The 6627-nt window shown below is 47.9% G+C and overlaps 1 long non-coding RNA gene across 1 annotated transcript; it reads left to right on the top strand.

Annotated features, from left to right (window-relative positions):
* The first annotated feature begins 4579 nt into the window (after positions 1-4579).
* LOC123057588 (uncharacterized) lies at positions 4580-6621 on the top strand. Its single transcript, XR_006426887.1, has 4 exons — positions 4580-4703; positions 4789-4889; positions 5030-5133; positions 6113-6621. It is a non-coding gene; the product is annotated as an uncharacterized lncRNA (long non-coding RNA).
* The last annotated feature ends 6 nt before the right edge of the window (positions 6622-6627 follow it).

The raw sequence follows: 6627 nt of genomic DNA, 5'->3' as shown, positions 1-6627 counted from the left end.
TTTCGAAGTATCAGGGTTTCATACGGAAACTCGTCTGTTACAAAGGGATTTCATTTTTTTCAACTTATTTGAACTCCATACTTTTTCTGTGTTCAAAATGCACCATTCAAAGCCACATCATCAATTTTCAACCCTTTCTGACTTAATTTGTTATTTTTCATGCATTTACTGATTTTTTCAGCTATAAAACCCGGAAATTGAAAAGCACTACAAATGAACATGGATAGATAAGTGACCAAATTAATAGTAGTTCATCATCACATTAAAACCAAAGTACATACATAGTTAAAATTGAACAACATATAGCTCCCCGGAGCATCTAGTTAAACCATACATTGAAACTATATAAAACCTTTCAATGCAACAACAAATGCGATCATAATCACAAGTAAGGTAACAATTGATTCAACGGCATAATGATACCAAGCCTCGGTATGAATGGCATATTTTCTAATCTTCAACCGCATTGCATCCATCTTGATCTTGTGATCATCGACGACATCCGCAACATGCAACTCCAATATCATCTTCTCCTCCTCAATTTTTTATTTTTTCCTTCAAGTAATTGTTTTTTTCTTCGACTAAATTTAACCTATCGACAATAGGGTTGGTTGGAATTTCCGGTTCAACCACCTCCTACATAAATAAAATCTATGTCACGTTGATCGGCATAATTGTCATAAACAATAAATGGACCAAATAGTTATAAAAAGATAATATATACCACATCCGAATCATAGACAGGACGAGGGCTGACAGGGGCGGATACCAGAACCATCGCACTATATAATAACAAGGAATAATACAAGTAAGAAAAATAGACAAGTATCTATCTCAAGTAAGATTTTTTTTTCTTTCAGAAAGAAGATAAGAACAAGAGGCTCACCACGGTGGTGCCGGCGACGAGATCGGCGCGGGCGATAGACGGCGGTGAAGACGGGGACGGGACGTGACGGACCGCTAAACCTAGAAAAATCTCGGGGAAAATGGAGCTCGGAGGTCGAGTTTCGAGAGAAGAAATATTAACTAGTGTGGCTCGGACATTTCATCGAACACCTCATGTGCATAGGAGGTGAGCTAGAGCACCCAAATGCCCTCCCCTCGCTAGCCAGCAAAAAACAGAGAAGGATGGAGTGCTCTGCTCGCTGGCGATGGGCTATATATAGACAAATCATTTGTCACGGTTCGTGGCTGGAACTGGGACCAATGGTTATGGGCCAGGTGCGAGGCCCATTGGCCCCGATTCGTTCCTAGAACCGGGACAAATGGGTCCAGACGAACCGGGACCAAAGCCCGCTAGGCCCCGGATGGCCACCAGGGCTCACGAACCGGGACGAATGCACCCGTTGGTCTCGGTTCGTATAAGAACCGAGCCTAATGGGCTGGCTAGACCCGAACGAAAGCCCCTTTTTCTACTAGTGCATGAAGCTATAGGTGAAGGAGCTTGAGTGGGCACAACACATTGGTTCTTGCTTGCATCACATCTAAACAATGATAACTAAAGCAAGAGAGAAAATCCAGATTTTTCCTAGAAACACTGGTAACTTTATTCATAACAACAATCATTATAGGTACACTGCTTTGGATCCAACATGCAATAAATTACAAAATATTTTGCTAAAGTAGTATTCACAACTACAAATTACAATAAAAGTTCCTGGAGACATATTCTCTGATGTATCAATCTTTGCAAAATGTGGTACCGCCAAGACTCTAGTAAAGAAACTGAATTGGACTAGAGAAGCGGTATTGCAACTCGTTCTCCTAGATGAACTTGATTACCAATAAAGACTTTTCGAAAGCGCTTGAGTCACCCATTCAAAAAGATCATAAGGCAGAAGCCTTGAGCGATGAACTATTTGGACCGGGAATGATTCGCTAGATGTTCAGGTCATCGAATCTGAAATCCCTTGAGTCACCCATCCAAAAAGACCAAAGCCATGAGCGATGAACTACTTGGGCCAGGAATGACCCATAGTGTTCAGGCCATCGAACCACATAATCTTCACCGGAATGTCGAGGAAGGATTCTAACTCCCTAGAAAATCAAACCAACATAACACGACACGGCAACATAACCTCATCGGATCTGAATAATTGACTCTACGAGAACAAAGACCTCTCTGTCTTAGGGCACCGCCACAAAGACTCGGAGTAATTTTATTTGTAAAAAGAGTATGATGACTACTAGACGTTGACGAAGAATGCATCTAAAAAAAATCCCAAGATCATCCTCCTCTAAGCATCAAGATGACATCTAGAGACAAGGGGACTACACATTCGTGCTGTTAAAGGTACAAACACATTTGTAATTTATTGAGTATATGGAAAGTAAAATTGAGAGGTAGAACATGCCACTTTGATTTCCGTGATCTAGCGCCAACGTGTATATCCTTGAACAAAAAAGGGAAATGTTTGGGCGCGGTGCGCCGGCCGAACTTTCGGCCGGTTCGCACGCCACGCTGGCAAAACGCGTCCCGCGCAATGGCCCCGCGCGCCCCGCCTTCTTCCAGCGCCTCCATCCCGCCTCCTTCCAGCGCGCGCATCCTCTCCCTTCCCTCCTCCCCTCGGGCAGCAACTGGGCCACCATGAGCTCCATTGCCGGCGGCCAGGCGCTCCCTCGCCGGCGGCCATGGCCAGATCCAACCCCTACCTACAGTCTTCACGAGCGCGCATCCCCTCCCCCCTCCTCTCGGGCTGCGTATGGGCCACCACAAGCTCCATCGCCGGCGGCCAGGCGCTCCCTCGCCGGCCGCCATGACTTCTTGCCGCCATGCACGGATCCTCCCGCGTATACAAGTGTTGCAACCGTCACCTAGAAAAGCTTCAACAGTCATTGAAAAAAGCTTCAACCATAGACATAGAAAGCTTCAATGGTACTGCACAACAAGGGAAAGCTGCAACCGTTATTGGATTTTGCTACTACCGGCAAAGATTTTTGCTACATCCATCAGGCAGAGCTGCGACCTCGTGAGGATGACAATGATATTTTTGCTGCAACTGTAGCAGGATTTTGCTACTACTGTTGGAGGTTTTTGCTACATCCATGATTTTTTGCTGCAACCATAGCAGGATTTTGCTACTACCGTTGGAGGTTTTTGCTACATCCATGTAAGGCGGAGCTGCGACCTCGCGAAGGCGGCGACGATGTTTTTGCTGCACCCGTAATTTGATTTTGCTACTCCCTGTGAATTTTTTTTTTTGCTACATCCATTCAAACGGCGTTGTTTGACTCGCGGCAGCCGTCGACGTATTTTCTTGCAGCGAGCATCAATGGCGAGGGCGGCGGAGCTACAACCGTCGTCGTCAAGAGCTGCAAGCGCAGGTGGAGCTGTTGCATGGGTCGAGGCGAGAACGAGGCCAGGAGGGGTGGGGAACCGGTGACGAGGACGGCCGGCGAGGGCGGGGTCCGGCGGGCGACGAGGAAGACCGGCGAGGGTGGGGGACGACGATGGGGACAACCACCGGAGGGGACAGGAGGCGCCGTGCCGTGCTCCCCGGGGGAGATGCGGATCCAGAACGACTGCCCGAGGAGGAAGAAGCTGGGGCGATCTGTTTTTTTTTTGACTGGAACCAACGGCCGCGTTGGCTCATATGCGACGGCCTGGGCTGAACCGGCCGAAACTTTCGGCCGGTGCGCCGGCGCCTATAAGTAACAATAATGGAAGCCGTCTACCCAAGTTCTTCGACCCACCTCAATCAGAAAAAGGTAAAAGAAAAGAAAAAAACGCCGACCTCCCACGCGAGCTCACCGCGGCCTCCTCGACCTCAACTTGCCGCTCCCCGCCGGCGCCGCCGACTCCCGCATCCCGGCCTTCTCCGACCCGGACCGCCCGCCCTAGCCCCGGCAACCACCTTCCTCTCATCAGGCAGCAGAGCGCCAAGTGCTGGCAGCCCTCCTCCGCCCCGACGCCCCCGGGTACGCCGTGTAAGGTCATCACGGACTGGAGCGAAGCTGACGCCGTCTTCGTTCGTACCCGTCTTCGCCGCGGAGATGGAGCTCCGATGCCGCTGGGGCGCCACCAGATGCGGCATTTCGCAGGAAGGAGGGCCACGGCGACTGCCGCCGGTTAGCGAGTGGCCGTCGCTCGCGTCACCACACCGCCCACCCGGCGTGGTGCCGGGCCGGCGGCCGCGACCACATCTTCGTGTACGACGCCCTTCTCGTCGAATGCTTCCTCGATACCCTTCACCTCCGTGAATTTGTATGCCCAGCCCTTCCCATCCCGTCTACTTCCCAAACACGCGCACCATCTGTTCGACGGCATGCCCATACGGATTATTTGCTTCTCTTTTCCTCTGCCGGTGCAGAGTGCTATGATGAAATACTAGACCGATTGTGACGAGACCGGGATAGCCAAGCTCGGCAGCAAGCTCACCAGTCTTTCCCCACTACGCCCTCTTGCTCTCTCGTCCAAGGTCAGATTGATTAACAAGTTTCCGGGATTTTAAGATGATTAGTACTACTTGAGAACGATAGTTGATTGTTCAGATCGAATTTCCAATCAGTTTTCCCTTCCAAGTGAAATGAAATATGCAGCAAAATTAGATGGTGTGTGTGACATGCATCAGGTGCCCTTGCGATCGCTGTGGCCAACCCCACTGACCTTGTCAAACTCAGGCCTCAGTCCGAGGGGAAGCTGGCACCTGGTTTGCCACACCGTTGCACGGACAATGCATGCTTATGTGAAGATTGTTAGGCAGGTCAGTTTCTTCCGCTCTGCACGTTAACTGTGGATTGCTGCATTTCCCAAATAGCTTGCTTCAGATATGTTTGTATCATCTTTAGGAAGGGGTTGCTGCTTTGTGCGGACTGACGTTGGTCTGAATGTTGGACATGAGGCCATCATAAACGCTTCTGAGTTGTTCAGTTATGATCAAGTGAAGCAGGTGTGCTTGTTGTCATGATTTCCTATAATTGGTTGCTTATTCTCTCTTGCTGTCATGATCTCCTATATTTGATTGCTTATCCTCTTGCTGTTTTTTTGCTTATCCTCTTGCTGTTGTGAACTGAATTGTCTATCCTACAGTCATTATCAAACTTCCTGGGTTCAAAGACGACGTCGTCACTCATATCTTCGCTGGTTTGGGTGCTCAATTCTTTGCTGTTCATGTTGGTTCTCCGGTCGACGTGGTGAGATGTCCTCCTCGCTCAGTGGCCAATTATCCATACTCTATCTAGTCTAAAGTATTATTTCGTATACAATCAACTCGAACTAATTATGGTGAGCAATGCTTTTTTGGTGTATTTATCTACTAGATATTCCCTCCTTCGCATAATATAAGATCTTATTACATCCTATTTGTGAAAATTGGATGTGATAAGATCTTATATTATGCGACGGACGGAGTAGTACTCGTGCTCTTCTTCGCCGCAGAGTGCGCATTTTGTGGGAAGGAGGGCAGGTGGCTACTGCCGTCAGTGAGAGGCGAAGTCTGGCAATTGATTTGCTGCGTTATGGGTTTCAAGGTGTTGACTCAACCCCTACCCAAGGGTGCCTCTTATTACTTTGTACCCCCTTTTATAGTTGAAGTTGCTTTTGGTTCATTTCTGTCCTAAAAGGTAACACACCTCTTAGGTTTGCTAGCTCACATCTGTTGTCTCTTTTCCTTTTTCGCCGTTCTGGACTTGACTACACGACCGCCGTGGATCCTCCTCTCCCACTACCTCCTCGTAATGCCCTCCTGTCGGTGCAGACCGCCGACCCTGGCTGCCACGAGTTGAGGGTCTACGTCACTGACCTCCCCCACGCGCCCACCACGGCCTCGTCGACCTTGATTGGTTGCTTCTTGCTGCCGAGTTCCGCATCCGGCCTCCTCTGACCGGGGCCACCTTCCCTAACCCGGCAACGTCCTCATCAGGCCGTAGTAGTACAACACTACCTTTGATGCAGTGTAGTTGGGAAGGCAGCTGCTCATTTTGATGCTTTTGCATGCTCGTTATTGAATGGTTATTGATCAACCTACTGTGTTGTCGATCAAGTTCTTTATTTTGAGTATAGTGTTCTTTATCTACATGACATTCAGTTTTTGCTTGTAGTTCACGGGGTTAATGTTTCTTGTTGTACAGGACTAATGTTCTTGTGCGGGGATTTGGTTTTTTGAATGTACAGTTGCTTAGAGGGTGCATTTAAAGGATGAGAAGGCACGTGTTGATGAACTTTGAAAGATGGTCTCAATTTCCCATGCGGGACTCTATGGGAATACATGGTTAGTGCTCAACTGTAGTATCTATCTGCAAGATACTATTTTGTGCTGGCTTGTATTTTTTAGGCATGACAGAATCTAGATGTTGATGACAAAAGCAGACTCGATTATTCATCTCTATCTGCAAGATACTATTCCCACCTCTATTTTGTTGCTCTTGCTCCTAAGAAAGTAATGCTGTGTTGTAGAAAGTGAGTTTCATGCTCGATTATTTTACTCTTATGTACCAACATAAAGACATGGCTGCTTGCATGAACTGCCAGAATAACAAACAAGTGGTGCATTTTGCTACCAGTTTAATAAAACAGTATGCGTGTGATGGATCTTTTCAACTTTGCTTCCTACTCAATTTGGTGCAGACTTTCTGAGATAATCCAATTCGAACATGTTTATTGTTTGGTTTTGTTTTTCCCTGTGGATT

The sequence above is a fragment of the Triticum aestivum genome, chromosome 3A, assembly GCF_018294505.1.
Source record: "Triticum aestivum cultivar Chinese Spring chromosome 3A, IWGSC CS RefSeq v2.1, whole genome shotgun sequence".
Lineage (NCBI taxonomy): Eukaryota > Viridiplantae > Streptophyta > Magnoliopsida > Poales > Poaceae > Triticum > Triticum aestivum.
The sequence above is the reverse complement of the archived record's forward strand: the minus strand, read 5'-3'. Positions and strand labels throughout refer to the sequence as shown.